The sequence below is a fragment of the Pinus tabuliformis genome, chromosome X (genome assembly GCF_031772625.1).
Source record: "Pinus tabuliformis cultivar Carrire ecotype Pingquan chromosome X, CPIR1, whole genome shotgun sequence".
Classification (NCBI taxonomy): Eukaryota; Viridiplantae; Streptophyta; class Pinopsida; order Pinales; family Pinaceae; genus Pinus; species Pinus tabuliformis.
This window is the reverse complement of record NC_142308.1, coordinates 1,252,637,503-1,252,659,897: the sequence shown is the minus strand read 5'-3', so window position 1 is coordinate 1,252,659,897 and position 22,395 is coordinate 1,252,637,503. Positions and strand designations below refer to the sequence as shown.

General features: G+C 39.6%; 1 pseudogene; it reads left to right on the top strand.

Moving 5' to 3' along the window:
- Nucleotides 1-353: 353 nt before the first annotated feature.
- LOC149144534 (U-box domain-containing protein 13-like) lies at nt 354-1,864 on the top strand (annotated as a pseudogene).
- The last annotated feature ends 20,531 nt before the right edge of the window (nt 1,865-22,395 follow it).

Sequence of the window (22,395 nt, the reverse complement as noted above, 5' to 3'; positions counted from 1 at the left end):
TATGTATTTATTCTAAAACTAATATTGTAGAATCAATTTCATTCTTTTCTCAATTCTTGCTCGCTCCCTTCCTTCTCTTGCAAGCTTGTTTATTGTTTTGCAGATCTAGATCTGTGTATCTCAAAAATCTTACAGAAAGTTGAAGTCGCAGGTCGGGGAAACCAGGCCGCGTGAAGAAGGCTCAAGGAGAAGAAATAAGCAGTTGTTTCTCTGATGTTTTTGTTTTCTCACACTCAAGTTTGAATTGGGATTCCAATAGATCATCGACCAGAGAAGGCAACAAAAATGATGGGGGTGGGAGTGCCAGATTTGGAGATGGATTTGGTGGAAGCAGTAGGAGATGGCGGGATGTTATGGTGGTGGTGGAATCATGCATGGAATTAGTGAACGAGATAGCAGGTGTTGGGGAATGCAGGAACTATCTGAAGAAAGAAGGCGTTGATCTGGTGAGAAGCTCAAATTATTAGCACCCATGCTTGAAGAACTCAAGGAACTGAAGGATCTCCTGCTTACAGATAATACCCTATAGGCCTTGCAATCTAGACCCTCCGCTCTTAAACATGCTGTGGACATCCTCAAATTTGGCCACGATGGCAGCAAGCTGTTCACGGCTCTAGAAAGAATGCAAGTTGCGAATTTCACAGTGTAACTACTCAGTTGGAGTAGGCTTTAAGTGAATGGGCTTATGAAGAACTTGGATTGTCAGATAAAGTTCGAGAACAGGTTGAACTTGTATATTCCCAGTTCAAAAGAGCTAAATGAAGAGCTGACACACCTGATTTGGAACTTGAGTAAGATCTACGTATTGTCCTGTCTCAGAGGAGTAACAAAGATGTTGACCAGCCGGTATTAAGAAGATTAGGAGAGAAGTTACAACTTAAGACCATTGTCGATTTTTGAAGTAAGAATCACTTGCATTACACCAGTGTAGATTCATTTTAAATATTTATTTAAAGTAAGTTTAGAAGGATCCAATTTTTTTATGTGCAATCCAATTTTTTTATGAGAGGAAATTATTAAAATGTTTTACATAGTTATTTAATTTTTTTATTTTTAGATTTTTAAAATTTTTACTTTAGGCAATATAAACAAAAATTCAACTTTTATGATGGACTGGCATCCTTGCACATCATATTGGACTGTAGAATGAGCCTCTCAGCTCAATAATATTATAATATTGTTATCAGATGTGGAGACGCGGGTGAGAAGTTAGAGCAGATGTCAGGAATTCTGGAAGTTGAAGGACTTACTTTTGACAGGGAATCTTGAGATGGATGCTCCTGACAGTGAGAAAGGATTGAAAACTTGTGGTGGTCTTACAGATAAATCCAGCTCTCCTGTTATTCCTGATGAATTTCGCTGTCCAATTTTCTTGGAGCTAATGAAAGATCCTATTATTGTGGCTACAGGACAAACATGTGAACGGTCTTGTCCTAAAACACAACAAATGTTGCTGCGTGTAGTTTTGACACCTAAATATGTATTGCAAAGTCTGATTGCAGTGGCGTGAAACTAATGGAGTTGAACTACCAAAGAGAGCGGGCTACAGCAGATCTGGAAAGGCATGTGGATCTATGCTTGATAATGGATGTTCTTCTGCAAAAGTTGTCGAGTGGGACTCCTGGAGACCAAAGAGCTACGTCTTCTAGCCAGATGTTAGAACACAAGAGCATCTTGTGACAACTCTTCTTAGCCTTTCTACAACAAGGAGACAATAGTTATGGCTAGGGAAATTCCTCCTTTCGTTTAGGTTCTCAAGGCTCGTAGCACTGAAGCAAGAGAAAATGCTGCTGCAACGTTGTTTAGTTTGTCAGTTGTTGATGAGTCAGTGGTAAAGTCTCTGCAAGGGTGGGCCTTTTGGTAAGGTGCATAAGATATGAGAAAGTATATCCATAATTCATCTCCTTATGCCAGGGGTTCATGAGGCCCGCGAACTCCGGCCCACAGGGTAATAAAGTCTCTAAAGAGTAGGTTCCTTCCTTAATAATGATTATATACCTTAAATAATATCAATAGAATCATGTATGTCTGACGAAGGTCTTGAATCATCCCTTGGTTCTTCTCCATCCTTGAATCGTACCTTGCCTCGTGCTTCGTGGAGCGGCATCGAGTAAAGAGGCCTAGCTAGGGGTTAATGTTGAAAGATACCTAATGAGCCCCTGATGAGTCTATTAGGTTCAATGTCTATGTCTCGTGAGTCTTTGCTGAGTGAATGGGTAAACAGCATATCCACGGCTATGACTCGTGAGTACTTGCTCAGTTGCTGAGGCTTCAACGCGGGTTGATGAGGGAAGAGTAGCTAGCTGGGCACCTATTCATGGGCATGTAACTGCTGTCATTAATATCCTCTCCCAATGAAACCGATAGAAAGAAGAAGCCCATTTGAGCTAACTCTGTACTGGAATACAATACCCTAGTATAAATAGAATATCCAAATAGTCCAAGCCTCTAGCTCTACCTTGGCTAAGGAGAGTACCCAATCTGGAGGGTTCCTCTAAGAATGTGTTCTATTGGTGCTTCTTCTCTCGTTGGTTAGTTCATTTCTTCGATATATCTTCTCCATGTCTTCTCCCGATGGCTGGTTCATTTCTGATGCTTCCACGTTAATCTCGAGTTCACAAGTTGAATTTCTTACGCACCCGAATGTAGGCTTTCAAGGGTGATCTGTAGTTCAGGAAGACTATGATGCATTGTTTCATCTAATAGGGTTATCCACATCTTAGGTTAGGTTAGCTCATCTTTAGGCATATGTAACATAGTAAGTACCATAGTCCTAATAGCCATGAATGAGTTATCGAAAGGAATAGAGGAGAATGCTTAGCGGATAAGGTACCGATCATCGATCGACAGATAGGTTACCGATCAAGGGTGTGATCCATCTGCTCTAAAGCTACCTTAAGGCTTAAGGGCGGATATATAGGAGGTTAAGTCAATCCCCACTTTAGGGGCCTTATAGGTATTTCCGTTGGGGCTTGCTAAGATTCTTTAGGTATTCCGCTTTCTATCACATCATCTAGGCAAATAGAGGAGAATGTTCATCTTTCTCTAATGCTTATTTTTAGATTAGGTCCAGCTGCAGCCTAGGCGACTCAATGGATACGCGACCCTCAACCACTGATCTTTATGGGTAGGATCATTAGGGGCCTTAATGTCACACTTTAGGCAACCTTCTTACTACTTAAGGCGCATTAACCCGGTATTTCGTTGTCCCAGATACTCTGTATTAATGTCTTTCCTTGTCCCATAGACTGAACTGATACATTTGCAGTGATGATATAATTTCCAATCTGAACCCTATAGCGGGTTCATCACTAGCCTATAATAGATCTAGTAATAGATATGATAGTCTATTTGCTTGATTGTTTATTCGAGAGTGATATGTGTTATAGCGAGTTCATCACTAGCCTATAATAGATCTAGTAATAGATATGATAGTCTATTTGCTTGATTGTTTATTCGAGAGTGATATGTGTTTTAGGGTTAAAGTAATGAGAAGTGAACAAGAGCGTTCTTAGTGTCTGTAATTGGGGTAATGATAAGTGAACAAGAGCGTTCTTAGTGTCTGTAGTTGGGGAGGCTCGTACCTCACCCCTAGCTTCATAGAGTTATAGAGTCCAAGTTATGTTTTCCTGGTGTAAAGTATAATAAAGCTAGTGATAGTTGAGTCTAAGACAAGTATAAGGAGTTGATAATGTAATAATACTAATCTAGTAATAATTACGCACGACTTGCTTCGTACTCATAGTGAGTATCTCTTACACTGGTGAATCTATGTAATGTGAGCCTATCCACAAGTAATGTAATTAATATACGAGCTATAAGGCACTAGTTGATCGCGTCGTGCATCATTAACTAGAAAACATTGATTTGTTACTACTCTCTGAAATCATAGTATATAGTGATAAGCACCTGACCTAGGCTATCAATAAGTTGTCCAACACTTCATTACGTCGTGGTCACTAGATAAATCATATGTATTGTCTAACCATAAGCATGAAAATCACCATACGGCTAACCACAATATTATGATATACACTTCATGATGTATCATAGAGTCATAACCGCATTTTCAGTACAGAATTAGAAAGCTCACATATATTATTGACTATTGTTATAGAGAAACATTGTTACCAGTTTGCTCTTGCAGTCTAGCCTAGTAGGTATGGTTATACTTAACAATTAGGTTTATTAGCTCCTCTATAGCCAGATTAATTCAAGCTTAATTAATACATGGGTGTTGAGTATTAGGCCAGCTACGTGCAGAAAGCTAGACCACTAGAATGGTGTATGATAGATCTCTTCTTAACATTCTTAACATGAATAGTGAGCAGGAAGCTAGCTCGTACACCTTAAATATCTCTTATTACAAATTAGTACTGATTCAAAGGCTACGTAGAATGTAATGATGTCTAGTCTCTGATCAGGATTAGTAGAACTGCAATCATGTAACACTTTACATTTTCTCAGCGTGAGAGTGTAGTTAGTAATACTCAATAGAGTTATAGTCCATGAACTTGAAATCAGAGATAAAAAAATGTGTGGTTAAGGTGATCTGTGATACAATTGATATACTAGATGATTAGAGTCGAATGATCCTGCTTACAGATAGAATTCATGTGATTAGTGTAGTAACTAGAGCTCCTACTAGAGATAAGAGTGTTCAGAGCATAACAATTTTTAAAAGCTCACTAATGGATATGATAGTTGCACATCTTTAAAGTGCATTACGAGAAGGAATGATAACGAGCTCTTACCTTCACTAATACCTTAACTGCTCGAACTCGCTTTCTTGGATGTGTTTCTTTAACCCTGCTTGCATATTCTACGACGTATACGTTGTTTAAATGCTAATAAATATAGTGTTTCATGTAGTCCAAATAGTTGGACCTTTACTCCTTGTAGAACATTGTGAAATCCATACAGAGATGCATTAATCGCTCTGAGCTAGGACTAATGTAGTTCTACGGACATATTATTACAAGCTTAGTCGAGCCACTGCTGATCCTAGTGTGTAAAATGCATTGATTGAGTCAACTTTTGTGTTTTTCTTGAATGGGCTAACATAATAGTTGTACAACTACTCGACTAGTTGTTGTATCACTCACATGGAATCAAGGTAAACTTAATCAATGGCGCATTAACACGTGACAAATAGGCCTTCATTAGTGCATTCCATGTACATGGAATACTCTTAACATGTGTTGTCTTGTTAATCACAAGCTTATTTCTTATATCGTGATTCCTGAAGAGCCCAAAGCAGATGGAAACGCTGGATAACGTCTAGTATGCAATGATTTGAACCTGAAATCTTGTATTCAAGAACCATAGTATAGGCCGAATACTGTCTATCAAAGACAAGACGCTTATGCTATTTATGATTCGGGCAGACATAAAGCACATTTTATCATGGTGACATGATATATGCAACTTGATGTTATAGAATATTCTCTGCATCATTACCACACGCTAATTTACTAGGGACCTTTTGCCTATCGTATACGTATTTCGTGCTTAAACTACAATAAAGTATGAGAAAGTCTTGAATGCTACTTATATCACAACCTTAGTTAATACGGACAAGATACAGGAATCTCACCTTTCCCCCAAAGGGTCAAGCAGGAAATTCCTTGATAAATCAAACTCCATGCTTGTCCTAGATGCTTGGTAGATATGGCTATCACTTCTGTAGTGTACTTATATAGCATAAAAAAGAATTTAGAGTAATATACGAAATTGAACGTTGTCGTTCGCTTCAAGGCAAAGGAGTTATTTTATAGATTCTATTATTCTAGTATTAACAACTTCACCGACATACTCTATTATATACATGAAAAAAACTCCATAATTCATTTGGGAGGACAGTGGCTAAGCAAATGCAGGGTTGAACGATTCTTGATCGATGGACTTATTACTTTCGTGCTAGCTCTTTAATCTTATCGCTCCCAGTAGAGAGTCGAGACAGCATATAATAGGGGGAACTAATCATTTGGAAGGTCCTCTAGCACTGTGCCATGGGCATAAACAGATGAATGAATCATCCCGAGGCTTAGAGAGATTCAGTACGAGGACGCTGAAATCAAAAGGCTGGGTTAGATTCAGGGCATACTAAGTAATTATTCCTGCTTGAGAAAGCACTCTTGACCACTGATAGATATCTCGAGCATTTCGATCTTCCAAAAATGAGCTATCGAGTTGGTTGTAAGGGGGTGGATGGATAAGATGTTGAAAAGCCCAAGGGAAGACCGATTAATTGCTTTGAAAATTATGTTGATTCAACAACCAGTCCGAGAGGGGGTCGAAAAGCATAGCAAAGACAATTGGAGGTTCTTTCTACTGGCATCCTGTCAGTCACCATGTGTGTCTCTCGTGTATCAGCTAGCGGAAGCTCACTGTGGGCTCCAGGGTGTGTCAGCTAGCGATAATCAATAACTCCATCGTGGGGATCTATATACTTGGCATCGAGTCTCGTGTCTTGTCATCGAATCGTCACCTGGCATTGAGTAGCAGGATCAAGTAGCGGGATTGAGTGCATCGACTCCTCAAGACTGGATCGACTCCTGGTATCAACTATTGGTATTGACTATGCTCGACTATCATAGAGAATTGTTATGAAAAGGCATAGTTCAGTAAGAAGAAAAATCATTTCAATGCCCAAATGAGGTTATCGTCGGGCCCCCTAAAAAAGGTGGTTTCACTAAAAAAATGGTGAATGAGGCGGTTTTCAAAGATTGGTCCACCTGAACTAAATGCCTGCGCAAAACCTAAGGCAATAAATAAACCACAACATGACCCTACCCTAACCCAAAAAGGAGGAGCATTATCGATTTGGCTCCTCTTTTATCTGTTGGGAACATGGGGGCCTTATATCTCAACCAACAGTGATGTGAGTTGTCATTCATCCCCCCCTGGGCCACCTATCTCGATGCCTGTTATATACCACCCTTATCAGAGGATGTGGGCTATCAACCGATCACTATCCGGGAAAGCATCCCCCCACCTACCTCCCTGACTGGGACTACCTGACTAGCACTATATGTATGGCGCATGGTCCTCAAACAAGTGATCGTAAGTAAGCATTGTCATTAAATCCTTCAATCCAATCGATGTAGGAATGCCATCAAGTTCTGTATGCGTAAACTTGTCCTTCCTTTAACTTGTCTTCAACTGTCACTGACCAGTTGTGAATGATGGGATGTTCTCTTTACTATCGGGAACGGGATCTTGGCTACCAAAAATCGGCATGGACTGGGACTGATGTGCTCTCAGTTATCAATGATCAATTGTCAATGACAATTGGCAATGTGATCGACCATTGACTTCTCTTACTTTTGACGAGTACCTCCCTCCAGATGACTGGCTCTCTGCAATGACCTTAAGGCAAGGACTACGATGATTGGCAGCAATGCTACAGGTGGCAATCCTCTCCTTTTAGTCGAGCCACTAAACGTACCTAGGGAAATTGACAAAAAGGCATGTTTGAGTCATAATCAAATCATTTTAGTGCCTCGGAATTCTGCCTGACCCCCTAAAGATGATATTTGATTAGAAAAAAGCAGTGACTGAGACGGTTTTCAAAGATCTAGTCCACCCAATCGTAGTGCCTACCCCAAGCCAGGTATTCCATTTATAAATCAATCTCGTATGTTGGTAACATGGCTGCACTGTGTGATTTTGTGGAATGGACGCTACAAAACCTTCGCTCCCCTCCCCCTGGCCTCTTCGATAGGGGCTAGCAACAACATTTATTTATCTATTCGTGCCTACTTGGTTGGGTGAACTCAATATCTCGTCGTCTGTTGACAACTTGGAAACATAATCCCCGCATCTGTTGGAGATTAGGTAGAACTCAATCACCACTATCTCGTCTCGTAGCATATGGGGGGACCTAAGCTCAAATCACATAAACACCTCACTCTTTCTCTCTCGTTCGGTTACAACTTACCCTCAAGAAATTATAGCTCACTTCTAGTGTAAACTTGAACTCAATCGATATATTGTCTGACGTACTTTTCTCTTGTCTGGTGGGGACTGCGGGGCCTTTTCTTGCCGGCAAGGGATGTGGACCTTCTTTCTCGGTCAGTGAAGGGGGAAATATTCTATTGTGTATGGCACTAACTTGGTTCACATATTGAAATCTAACAAGGTAACAACTTGTCTCAATAACCTTTGGTAGGAACATGGGGCCTTCTCCTCTTCTATCTATTGGTAACTTAGGTTCCTTCTCTCTCGCTTCGTCAAGCGGTTTCTTTCTTCAAGAAGCCTAAATCCATCAAGGAGGTGCTCACCCTCAAAGAAAATGAAATCATCCTGCCTGTAATAGGGAAACTTCATGAAAGGCATAGTTGAGTAAGAATCAAATCTACTTTCTTGTCCCAAGGGGACCGCGAACTTATCAAAGAGGATATTTTTTTAGCCAAGAATAGTAAATGAGTTTGTTTTCAAGAACCAATCTCCAAGCCAAGTATCCAAGCAGAGTAACTAAATTGAGTATCCCAGTAGCCAAGCCAAGCTGAATATATAAGGAGCCCAGGCTAGTCCAACCAAGCCAAGCCTAGCAATGACTGGAAATTGGGAACGTAGCTATGACAACCGGCTCTGATCGACTATTATCGGCAATGAGACCCTATGAATGTACCTCACTCACTCACCCAGCCCCATAGATTCTTCCTGTAGCTTGTTCCCACCATGTAGCTTCTCGTGCCTTGTCGTGTCGTAGCTTCCCGTGTTCGGTGTGGCATTTACAAATGTTGCTTGTTGCCAGTGGGAGCACTTATTTGGGAAGATTGGGTTGTTGTCCATCTGTCAGAATGCCTATTTTGTGAGATGTGGGCTATCAATCACTATCAACAAGCATCATCAACCTCCCTTCCCTTCTATGACTAGCACTACCTGCACAATGTGTCTGGCATGCTCAAAAAGGTGCATCATAAGTTATCGTCATAGCATAAATTCAAGGTAGTAGCTATTGTTCCATACACGGACTTGGTGGCCTTCCTCATCTTCTCTTCTCGGGTATGGATTGAAAGGGGTACATCTCTCTCCTGGCCACACTGCACCTTCCTAACTTACCTACACGGAACAATAGTTCCTACAGAGCTTACCGATTCGGGACGCATGGTCCCTACATAAAAGCACAAGTGCTGCATAGAACTATTGAGCATAGCGTAGATAATACAAAATCTAAAGTACACGCGCATTAGTGCCACTCTGGAAGGCATGGGATGAAATTGAGTGAGGGAGATCTCCATTATTATTTCGAATTAGGGAATAGAACCAATATCTAGATTGATATCTATATAATTAGTATGGGAAATATGAAATAGAATAATCTAATATATAAGGCATGAGATGAAATTGAATGAGGGAAATATCAAAAGATGAAAGGTCAGTTCATTTCTGCAAGACCGGGTCGAACAGCAAGTTCGAAACGAAACTATGGTATCACCTTCTTGACTTACCTTATGACTTGTTTGGAACTGAGAAAAGAAGAAGCGTGCATTAGCAACTGGAAGATAGAGCTAAAGCTATACCTTTCAACAGAATGTCTAAATAAAGTTTAGAGAATGGAGAAAGGAGAAGGAGATAACAACTTATACTACTACTTCATTCAAGCTTAGAGATAGTCTTAAGTGCTACTAAAGGATAAATACAACTACTAATACTACTTGTGAACTCAAGATAGAGCTAAGGCTAAAACACTAATAAGGTGCCCAAGTAAGGCCTCTTTCTTACCTTATGGCTAATACCTTACCTTATGGACACAACTGCAAGTCTTTAGTGCTAATCCATATGGAAAGTTAAGGCTAGTAGTTTTTATTCTATGGCTTAAACTCAAAGTATAAAGTGCTTGTAACCTTACTGCTTAAGACTAAGGCTATGGAACTTTACTCTACAGACAACTATAAGGCTTTCACTCTCTTTCTTTCAAATAATGGAGAAAACCTCTAGCTTATTTGCTATAGCACGGGGAGGGAAAGGGGACTAAGCTAGCTTATTCGCTTTATAGCTTCTTCGCTTATGCTCAAAGGACTAGCTTCACTTACACACTCAGCTCTATAAGTTCTTTCTAATCTGGATAGAGGGGAAGGAATAGAATCTAACTAACTAACCCGAGGGAAGATGCTTTCTCTTTCCTTATATATGATATAATCCATTATTTCGTACTAGGTGCCTATTCTTTAGACACTGTATTTTCTACGCTATTTTGTATATGCTATATATGCTGCATATATAGAAGCAGCTATGTATAGCTGGTATGGGTATATGTAAGCTGCTATGGGCTATTACCATATAGCAATGACCTTACGGCTATGACATTAAGGCTATAGCAATGAATAGAGCTTCTTACTATGATTATCTAAAGCAATGACTAGCGTCGGCTATGACTGGTAATGAAAACAAGCTATCAGCAATTACTTGGCTATGCCCTTCTAACTATGATTGGCTATTAGCTATGCCCCCATCCATATGTCTATAATTGGCTATGAAAGGAATGATTGGCTATGTGCTCCTTTGTGTATTGTGAACGATCTTATTCCAATGTTGACTCAATGTATGTAAGATTGTTAATAGATACATGCATTAACGAGATTGTTAAAGTTTATACTAGAAAATTTCATCAATTGGATTAGGATAAGTCTTATATACTTTCTATTGTTTCATTTTCTCGGGGGTTTGGTGCCTAGTTAATAGATGACAACCAATAGAGTTGTGGTTTGTTAGTTAATGTTATGTCAACTAGAATGACTTAAGGTGAAAAGGTCTCAGTCTTCATTACTCTAGTGGTTTGATGCCTAATTAATAAGACAACAATTGACAAATAAATTCATGTTAACTGATTTTTGTCAACTAGAATAAATAAAAGAAACAAGTTCAAATTTTTGGTAAAGCTCGATAGCTTTCTAAATCGATGGCCCAATCAATGATCATGTTAACTGATGGGAAATTATTTCATGGTAATTAATGGCTCGTCAACAGACTGTACTTAAAGGAAAAATAAAGTAAGCGAGAAGGTTTGCCAATGGTTAGTGGTTGGTTAATAACAAAAGAATACAAGAAGAAGAAAATATGTAAATGGAAAAGTGAAGTGACGTGGAAGTAAGAATGTGGCCCTTGAAGACATAAAAGGGTAATTCAATTAAGGTGACTAAAGTTGAATCCAGTTGCACTAGATGAGTATAAATGGTCATCGAAAAGGCCTAGGTTTGAAGTAAAGCTAATAAAGTTAAGAGAATTAAACCAAAGGGAAACACCTAATTGTATAAACTAAAGCCCATCTAGAAGTACGAGGGCTTCGCTCAATGAACCTCTGATATATCACGTGCATCATTGAATATTAAATAATACCCTTAATTTGACTACATATTGAAAAACACTTCTAAAAATCACATTATTTAACTCCCTACCAATACGGACCCAATACGCCTTCCCAATTTAACAAACCCTTACTTTCATTAAATATTGTAGGTATCCATTTTTTCATTAACATTTTTTATACCCCTTTATATTTTTTCATTAACTTTGAGCTCCATTTTTTATACCTGCTAATATAAAAACCCTTTACCCCCAATTATATGCTCAATATTTTTTCTTCAATATATGTCCCCCAATATGAACACACATGATATGGGATAGCTCCCCAAGTGAAGCCCCCATGTCTAGAAGTGACACCTTGAGCTCAAGAAACATGTTTTGCCTTATTACTTACTCATAGGGTATCATCGCTTAAAATACTTGGGAATTTTACAACATAAATGGTTGTTGTGAGCCAATATCATAAGTCTAAAGCACATATTATGGTTTTGCAAATATGCTCAGTTAGGATGGGATTGGGTATTCAAGTTGACCAACTTTACCTAATGCACTGCCCTATTAAGGAATTCTCTCCCTATGTTCATTGATTTTCACACAACATGTGTAAAAACCCTGGTGAAAAGTTCATGTAATAAAAATTAATAAAGGAAAAATAAGACCACGATTAAGGGACACTTATTCCGAGCTGAATGTTGGGAAAAGATATCATAATGGGCATCACTGGATGTGTGTTTTTGGCTTAAGGAAATTGGCAAAGACAAATGCATTAAAAGGCAAAAATGAATTTTTGTCACATTTATTAATGAAAATAAAGGAAATTAGGAGAAAAGTGAGGTGAAAGGTCACAGGTTGCATGCGAGGACGAAATTGAAGGAAAATAATGGAAAATGAAGAAATTAGAGAACTCATTCATAAAAATGCTTCTGAGATCAGTTGGTAACCTTTTGTCAGTTCAAGTTTGGAGATCTCTCATTATTCTCTCTCTCTCTCTCACTCTTGGTCACTTAGAGTTTTCTTGGAGTACTCTAGCTTTGAATTAAGGAAGGAAAAGCAAGCAAAGGGAAAGGAAGGAAAGCAAAGATCAAGGAAGGAAAAGCAGGATCAAGCAAATTTAACATGAATACTTGTAGGTAACCTTTTGCATGTGTGATTTCCTAGTTGGTTTGAACATGCATGCCTTTGCATGTTGGTGTATGGTTCTCTTGTTATTGGTGACATGGTTTTTCCAGGTTATGACAGTGGTTTTCAGCCTAGCCTTGCCTTTTTCCAGATGCCATGGTGTTGGGATGTTATTTTGGTTTCGAGCTTTGGTTTTCCGAATGGATTTTATAATTCGAGACAAAGGTGGTCTCAAGTTCCATTCCCAAAGGCCTAGGAATCCCTTGACCGATTTTGGCGAGATACACGGTAAAGCCTAAGGGAGGAGTCTCGATTTAGGGCCTAGTGATCCAGGTTTGGATTGCGGTAAGTCATGAGAGACTGGTCTCGGTTTAGGGTCTAGTGATTCGAAATTGGATTGCGGTAAGGCCTGAGAGACAAGGAGATGAAAAATTCCTCAAGGATAGTGATGGATTCTGGATGACATTCCAAGTTCGGTTTGGTTGTGATGAAAGCATCGATTTTGGTGTGATCACAAATTGATGAGGGTGGAGGTGGCTTAACCTCTGGATTCCCTTGTTTTTTCATGGATTGGTTGTTCTATGAGATCACACATTCATGCTTGGAATAGGGCATGGGGGTGATTAGCTGAAAGAGAGATTTGGTTCAGCCATGTCTATGGTCAGGTGGTACGTGGAAGTCCCGAACTTGGTCGAATTTGCCTATGATTAATAAAAGCTAAGTTATATTACTTTTGCACTGGTTTATATGTGGATTTAATGGTTGTCATATCTCTGGTATGTATATGGTTTTATCTTGGTTATAAGCATGGTTAAATGATTGGTTCATGTCATGGTAATTTCATGTATTTACTTGTAATTGTTAAATGGATGGATGTAAGACCTAATTGTTGTTATAATAGTTCAATGGAGAAGGAGGTGATCCTTCTAGTTATGTTTCATAAGTTCTTTCAGTCATTTATGCTCTATCTTGTATCCTAGACCAGTAAGTTGCATTGATGCCAAGTGTTTGACAACATGTCAGTCCTGGTTGCGGATGCTTAGGCCTAGTCTTGAGGTTGATTTTTTATTTGTTTATATTGTCATCATGTCTTTGATGGATTCTGAAGGTTATAACAAGTTCTGGGCAGAGGTCTGGATTTTGGGCTGGAAAAGTAGCTCAAATCTCTGGGACACCTGCACAAGTTTGTTGGAAAACGTTCGAGGACGTTGGCACACAGGCCTGTGAGAGTGACTTTGGATTTTGGTCATTGTCTTGCCTATTAAATGGGAGCGACTAAAGGTTAAAAGGGATCAAATCATCAGTGGGACTTAGGGACAGGATGTTTGAGTGGCTAACGTGTCTTCTAAGGGTGTTGTTGCTGATGTGGAGGAGTTTGTTTAAGGTGTTCCATTGATTCCATTTCCTTAAGGTCACCAAGATAGTTGAATCCCTTATAGTAGCCTCTCTCGTCGCATGTTTACCCCGACTAGTCAGTTGCTTGGGTAGACTTGGGAGGAGGGGGTGCTACAGATTGGTATCAGAGTGTGGTTGCATGCATACATGTCAATTGCATGTGTGTCTCGCACACTTGCATTCCATGTGCTTGTTGCATTGCATCATGTTGATTATGATTGTAGTAAGGTTGTCATGAGGAATTTGATGTGATTTTGTGGGAGTCGAAAGTATATGACTGGTTGAATATGGTTATATGTTGCTTAAATGTTGATTATATGTCGCTTGACTACATCCTTGTATGTCAAGTGCATTCTTGAATGTTTTGATTACATGTATTAGTCTTGTAGGTTGGTTACAAGAATTGACCGCTTATGCTCAACTACATGCATTCATATGTATGTGTAGTTGATTAGGCATTGCTTATGCATGTTGATAGTTGCATGTGGAAATGTGTGCAATAGATTAATGGTTGTTGTCATGCATGAGATCATAGCATGCACTGTTGATATGGCCTTGCATTGATGACTAGACCCTATCTAGAATGATGTTTATGCGTTGAAACACTTATACTATATATGTCTATATGTTGTTATGATTATGTTATACATGTATCATGTTGATTTGATGATCTTGCAGACAAGGTATGCTCCCTAAATTATGCTAAGGTATGTTGGTTTATTGTGATTTGGTTTAGATGACATAGTATGCCTTGCAAGGAAGAGATCAGATGGATAGCAAGGTGGTAAACTACATAGAATCTCCCTATGCATCAGATGGGCAGCGTGATGCGAGGCACTCTTTTGACTTGGAAAACAAATTGAAAAGCCTAAAGGAATAAATAAGGAGTTACAAAGCAGACAATGACAAAATCATGCAGGCACAAGAGAAACACGCAGAGGTGAATGCGATACCACTTCAGGGTTTGTCAGATTTGCAGCAACAGCGACGATTTCGGATCAGCTATGTACATGAGGATAAAACTAATGGGGCATATGGAAGTAGGTCTCCTAGTAGACACAGGTCAGATAGATTTGACATGATCAAAGATGGCAGGTTGTTGAACACTCCAGATAGGAGAGGTGATCGACATAGGTACTATTCCAGTTCTAGTTTTGATAGGCATCATGATCGTCATTGTTATCATCCTTACAGGAGGAGTGATAGGGGCTACTTGTCGGATGAGTTTAAAAAAGAAAAGCCACCTACCTTTGATTGAGAGATGAAAAAATCACAGGATGATGAAGCATGGTTTCTTGGTATGAATAAATTATTCCAGTTGCATGATTATTTAGAAAACATGAAAGCAAATATAACCACTTTCAGTCTCAAAGGTAAAGTGGATATTTGGTGGGAAGACATGAAGAATGTCAAAGGTATACACGAGAAAGATTTGACTTGGCATGCATTTGAAAGGCTCTTCAAGAAGAAGTACTTGTCAGAGAGGCACTATGACGACAAGGCTAAGGAGTTTTATGAGTTGAGAATGGGTTCTATGACAGATGATGAGTGTACTAGCATATTTTTGGAGTTGTTGAGATATGTGCCTTACCTTAGGGAGGAGAAGGCCAAGGTTCAGAGATTCATCAGTGGATTGCCAGTTGCATATAGAGACCAGATTGAGTTCGATGAGCCTAGATCATTGGAGGAGGCCATCCGAAAGTTGAAGCATTGTTATGAGTAGTTGAAGTGAAAAGTTGAGCCTAAGGATGAATTGAAAAGAAATGAGAAAGCTAAAGGAAAATGGCCACCAAAGAGAGGAAGACCTCAAGATGCAAGTGAGAAAGAAAATGCAGTTCCTTATAAGAGATTCAATACAACTGAGAAGGGACGTGGAGAGCAACAAGCTAGAGGCGATGGTAGGGAACCATTGTAGTGTTGTATATGTGGTAAAGATCATCGTAAGAGGGATTTTCCATGATATTAGAGTGGTAGTAGACCCTAGATCTACCATGCTTAGGATGTGTATACAATTGGTGATGTTGGTCACAACATTCCTCAGATCTATGCGGTTTTCGACAACAGTTGGGCGAATCATCAGGCATCGATCATTGAGATTGACAGTAAGCTTTGTGATCAAGTTGTTTCTATTTTGATTGATCCTGGATCTAACTATAGTTATATTAATCCTGACCTAGTGGACAAGTGTGGTTTGAGAAAAGAAGTGCATGAAAAATCTTGGTTGGTACAGTTGGCTATAGGTACAAAGAAGTGAGTTCACCATTGTGCAAGATATTGTGCATTTGAGTTAAATGGTATGCCTACAACAACATATTTGAATGTATTTCCATTGGGATCGTATAATATGATTTTGGGTATGGATTGGCTATACCTTCACATGACCAAAGTGGATTGCTTTAACAAGGCCATTGAGTGTGTGGATGATAGTGGGGAAAAGAGAACTTTGCAGGGGAAGAAGAAGCCTACATTAGTGAGGATGGTTACCGTTATGCAGGTTAAGCGCAGTTACAGAAAAGGTTGTGTGATGTTTGCAGTACACATTTCTAGTGACAAGGGTAAGGAGGTTGAGGATGCAGATGTGTTAAGAAGGTACCCATTGCTGAGGATTGATGATTTGTTTGATTAGTTGAAGGGAGCAGCAGTGTTCTTTAAAATCGACTTGAGATAGGGATACCATAAGGTACACATTAAGGAAGAGGATATCTTCAAGACTACATTTAGGGCTAGGTATGAGCATTATGAGTTTGTTGTTGCTCCATTCGGTATGACTAATTCTCCAACTACATTTATATGTTTGATGAATAGTGTGTTGTTTCCTTATCTGGATAAGTTTGTTATTACATTCATTGATGACATACTGCTATATTCTAAGAATGAGGAAGAACATGCTGATCATTTAACAACTAAGAGAGCATAAATTGTATGCTAAAATTAACAAGTGAAACTTCTTTCAGACTGAGGTACATTACTTGGGGCATGTTGTCTCCAAGGATGGCATAATAGTGGATCCAGAAAAGATAAGGGCCATCATGGAGTGGGTAGCTCCTAAGAATGTAGATGAGGTGAGATCATTTATGGGATTGGCAGGTTACTATAGGAGGTTCATCAAGAACTTCTCACACATTTCCTATCCTATCGCATCATTGCAGCAGAAAGGTAAGAAGTTCGAATGGACAGAGGAGTGTGAGGCTAATTTTGAGCAACTTAAGCAAATGTTGACACATGCACTAGTGCTAAAGATTGCAAATTCGAACAAGGAGTTTGTAGTGTGTACATATGCTTGCAAGAGAGGACTTGGTGGAGTTCTCATGCAAGAAGGACACGTAGTGTGCTATGAGTCATAGAAACTGAATGAGCACGAGAAAAACTACCCGATGCATGATCTTGAGCTAGCAACGATTATACATGCATTGAAGATGTGGAGGCATTATCTTCTGGGCAAGAGGTTTCCACTGATGAGCGATCACATTGGTTTGAGATATTTGTTTGATCAACCAAATCTAAATGCCAAGAAAATTGGATGGTTGGCTACCCTTAGTGAGTTCGACTTTGAGATCAGATACATCAAAGGGAAGGAGAACCAGGTTGTGGATGCTCTTATCAAGAAGGTACAGGTAAATCATATAGTAGCTATGAGTTCTTATGGGACAAAATTACATGATAAGATGTTGTAGGTAGGACAACAGGATGACAAATACATGGAGATTATGCACAGGTATAGATACAGGTGCAGGTACATGTATAGGTATAGGTGATCGGGATGCTTACTATCGTCTCACGACAGACGGTTTGGTGAGATTTAGAGATAGGATCTATGTAATGAATTTCAGTGAGCTCAAGAAGCTTATCTTGAGGGAGTTTCATGCCAAACCATACTCAAGTCATCCAGAATATCAAAAGACATTGACGATAGTAAAGAAGTTCTACTATTGGCTGAATCTAAAGAAGGAAGTGGCAGAGTTCGTAGCTAAATGTTTAGATTGTCATCAGGTCAAGGCGAAATGTAAGCATCCAGGTGGTTTACTACAACCTATAGAGATTCCAGAATGGAAATGGGAGGTCATTTCCATGGATTTCATTACAAGTCTTCCGAGGACAATGAAGTAGCATTATTCTAGTATGGTCGTGGTTGACAAGTTGAGAAAGGTAACTTCATTCCCGTAAAGACTACATATTTAGCCAATGAGGTAGCACAGGTGTTCATCAAAGAGATAGTGTGACTGCATGGTGTTCCAAAGAAGATTTTGTGGTCAGGGATGCAAAGTTCACTTCCAAGTTCTGGAAGGAGTTATTTCCAGGCTTGGATATAGGGTTGGCCTTCAATACAACTTATCATCCATAGACAGATGGAAATACATAGAGGTTCAACAAGATCTTAGAGGATATGTTGAGGATGTATGTGATGCACCAACAGAAGAAATGGAAGGAGTAACTTCCATTGGTTGAGTTTGCATACAACAATGATTATCAGGAGTCATTGAGGATGAGTCCTTTCGAGGCATTATATGGGCGGAGTTGTAACACTCCCATAAGTTGGAGTGATACAGTGAACATGGTACTTATTGGACCGGACATGGAGTAGGAAATGCAGGTTATAAAGAAGAATCTAAAGGCAACACATGATAGACAAAATAGTTATGCGGATTAACACAGGGTGTTCAAGGAGTTTCAGGTTGGGGAGCATGTGTATTTTCGCATCAAGCCCAAGAAAATATCTTTGAGGATTGGTTCATGTGCCAAGTTGTCACCATGGTATTACGGGCCATTTGAGATCCTTGAGAGGATTAGACCAGTGGCATATCGACTTGCACTACCTCCAACAGTGAAATTCCATGATGTTTTCCATATTTCATTGCTTAGAAGTATATAAAGGATGTTGATCATGTTATTGATTGGTCTGTATTTTAGGTGGAACAATATGGAGAGTTCCAGTTGGAGCCTCAGTGCATATTGCAGCGAAAGCATCTCATACTTAGGAACAGAGCCATAGAGAAAGTTAAAGTGTAGTGGAAGAACTTTGGGCGTGAACAAGCTATATGGGAGATGGCAGATCAGGTGCAGGCCCTGTGTCCTTCATTATTTGCCGGTTGAGGCAAATCAATTTTGGCTTGATGATGGTATATGTTTGGCACATGTTTTGCTGATGTTTTGGTATATGTATGTATATGTATATGGATGTAAATATCGTCGTGAGATAAGTTATAAAGCTCCAATAAGTGGTATGGGTGTCATGTTATTATGGTTGTTATATTGTCATGTTGTCATGATGTTTTGCTTTTGAGCAGGTCTTTCATTGTAAATACTACATTGAGCTAAGTTATAAACTCCATGGGAAATATGTTTTCTTTTCAATGGCTTTACAGAGGTCTTAGTGTGGTTTAACACCGATGACGGTGTTTCTATAGTTGGGAAATGTATCCAATTCGGAATGCCCCTATCCCACTCTAAGGTGTGATAGTGCCTTAGCAACAAACAAGGTAAACTAATTGAGTATTCTTCTTTATGAAATGTAAATGAGGAAGAAGGATCTAACTAACCTGTGTCTTCCGCTAGTTTGTCGATCCAAATCACTCCTCTCTTCAGTAGCTCCCAGCTTCACCGAATTCCTGCAAAATCACAAGAGATAGAAACTACACAAAGATACAGATATACATTCATAAAAATCTCAAGATTAGATGAAGCTAAACATGTAAGCATAACAAAACATCATTGGTACACAGCATGTAGGAGAAACTCAAATAGTTTATTGATAGAATAAGAAATTCCAAGAGGAGATACAACCAAGTGAGTTCCGATCCAACATCTACCTCCCAGCAAAGGAATCCCTTCCTCTCCTCCAACAAAGCATAAATCACCCAATGTACTAATCTCAATCTCAAACCAACAGCAATTCTCTGCAAAAGTACAAAATTCCAGCCTCCTGAACCTTTGGGTGAGAGATCCATATATAGATGTAAGCAGAGAGGATGAGTCAGCTTATGTTTTGACTTGTGGCTTCCCTCTGTCAGTTCTTGCTTCCATTTGGAGGTTGAGAGCCTCTTACTCATCACTAGTCGAATTCATTGAGGCAAGTGTCATTGGAGAAGATTCTGGAAGCTTCCAGGGTCTTTCCACCTCGTTGAATGAGCTTGCCATTTGTCATTTCCCGCTCAGCGCACCCTGGTAGTGCTTCCACCTGCGTTGCAGTGCACATAGCCAGTGTAGTCTCTGCATTTCAACGCAGGCAGCTAGTGGAGCCTCTAAATTGATCCTGAATTGACTGTTTCTGAGTGGTTTTTGGTGGAGAACTTCTGGGAGAAGCTGTCATTGGTTGACCTTGTTCCTTTAGGAGCTGTAACAAAATCTTTAGGGACTTTGGATCCCTTGAATTATGGACATTTCATGCTTATAGCTGTAAGGCACAAAAATGTCTATAACAGTTTCCCCCTAAAGTATGAGGCCGTTTATCGGCTGAAATGCTTTATTAGGAGGATCCGAAGTTCATTCAATGCTGGGAGGAGACCTGTAATAAGATACAATACAATACATTATTTTTCATACTGTTTTCATGATCTAGCTGAGGCGGGCATTCCCATGCTCAGCTTTATAAATTCATTTTTATGTACATAGGACAGACAATTGTCTGATGATAGACTGATGATCCTGCTGAAATCATCATCCTTTGGTAGGATGATTGTCTGTGCTGCAATGCTGTACATGCCAATGTCTTTATTTTTCCTGAATATATATCGCAGCCCGGATGGATGAAACTAGATCCGGGGTCTTCAAATTCGTTCAATCTTCACTCTAAGTACAAGTCGATCCATGTGAGAAATGTTCTGAAGTCGAACATGGAAAGACATCGCTTGATTACCAGTCAATGAGGTAAACCGTTAACAAGCGCGAGAGGAATCACCGATAATGATAATGACCCTTAAGGTACTGCAGTACAATTCACGTGGTGTGAATAAAGGACTTGGCGTCGAACACCACGCAAAATCTTTCGGTCGAAGGTCATTGATGTATACCTGTCGCCGGAAGTGAGAAACTTGCCATTGAGGCATGCAAGCTTCAAAGTACTGAAGGGGGTGTCCCTAGATCAACTTCTTGGATAATGAGCTGATGTCGACAAGAAGCGATCTGTCAAAGGAGGGCCTTAATGTATCCCACATCAGTGACACAGAACGGAGCAAATGATTTTGATGGAGGTGAAAATGATATGATGATATATGGTTCAGGGTGGCGGTCATGAAAGAAAGAAGGATAATGTATGGTAGTGGATGGGACACGGTTGACTTCTCTGGATGACTTCTCTTGAACATATCGACGACACTTATGTGATGGATTGGTAGCATTTACGCCAAAGGTGGATGATATGGTGAGACCATGGTGATGTGACCGGTGAATGAAACAACCCAACCCGACTCAGGCACGGAGCGGAAGTGTCATGTTCAAGAGCGACTTGCTACCAGTAAAGTTCTTTGAGTTTCTTCCCAATTTTTCCCCAGTCATTGCTAACCAGTACCTCTTTATTTTTGTCAAGCTTGAGGAGGATAACATATGCTTGTTCTATAATTTGCCCTTCGGGCAAACCCATCGCTATGTTTTAACGAGCCTAGCGATAGTGAAACTCGTTCTCGTCTAAAGACAAGTTTGTCGCTATTTAATGTTTTTAACGAGTCTAACGACAAAGATAACTCGGTCCTTTTCATTTTTAGAGAGTCTGAAAAGGTACGTAAAGTCAACTCCGAAAGTCCTTTTTCGCCATCTAATCCCTTAAGTCCGAAAAAGTATAAAACAATACAGAAGGGATGAATTTTCGATAGTTTTAACGAGCCGAACAAAACAAGCGCTCGATCTTTTTGTGCAATAATCCCTCAGGTCCAAAAAGATTAAAATCTAAAGGAGGGATAGCACTTCCGGTCGCTTTAACGAGCTGGAAGGCCAAAACTCGACAATCTTTTCATATTTTACGAGTCAGATGAAAAGAGCTTAAAGAAGACTCGTCTCTTGAGGAACGAGTGATAAAACGGGTAGCAGCTGATTCCAGGTAAGGGTTGGAATTTTCCAATCACGGCAGTGTCACAAGGATGGCTAGTGAAATCACTCTTCGCAGCTGTTCCTCAAAATGGGTAAACAATCATATGGAGGTGAATGATCGGCCAATGGAAAAGTGGAGGTGACGGTGCAAACACGACCAAGGCTTTAATGGCTGATAATGTTACATTCACGGTGGTTATTTACCGGAGGATAGTTCATTTTTTAAAGAGCTTGAACGCAGGTTGAAACATTTGCTCGATATTATGTTTATTTTTTAACGAGCATGAACTATGTGCTAAAACTACTCGAAAATCCAGTCATATGATAAGAATGTCTCATATAAGATGCCATTTTTTATGGAGCTTGCGCCTTACAAAGCTATGCCCCGCATCCTTTCATTATGAAAGTTCGGAAACGACTAATCCTACGAGTTTAAAGGGTTAGACCTACAGGTTTAAAGGGAGGACCTAAAAATTTAAAAAATAAATAGTCGCCCCTTGCTTGCACTCCAAAAGGTTTGCATGCCCCCAGGTATAAAGTATGATTTCA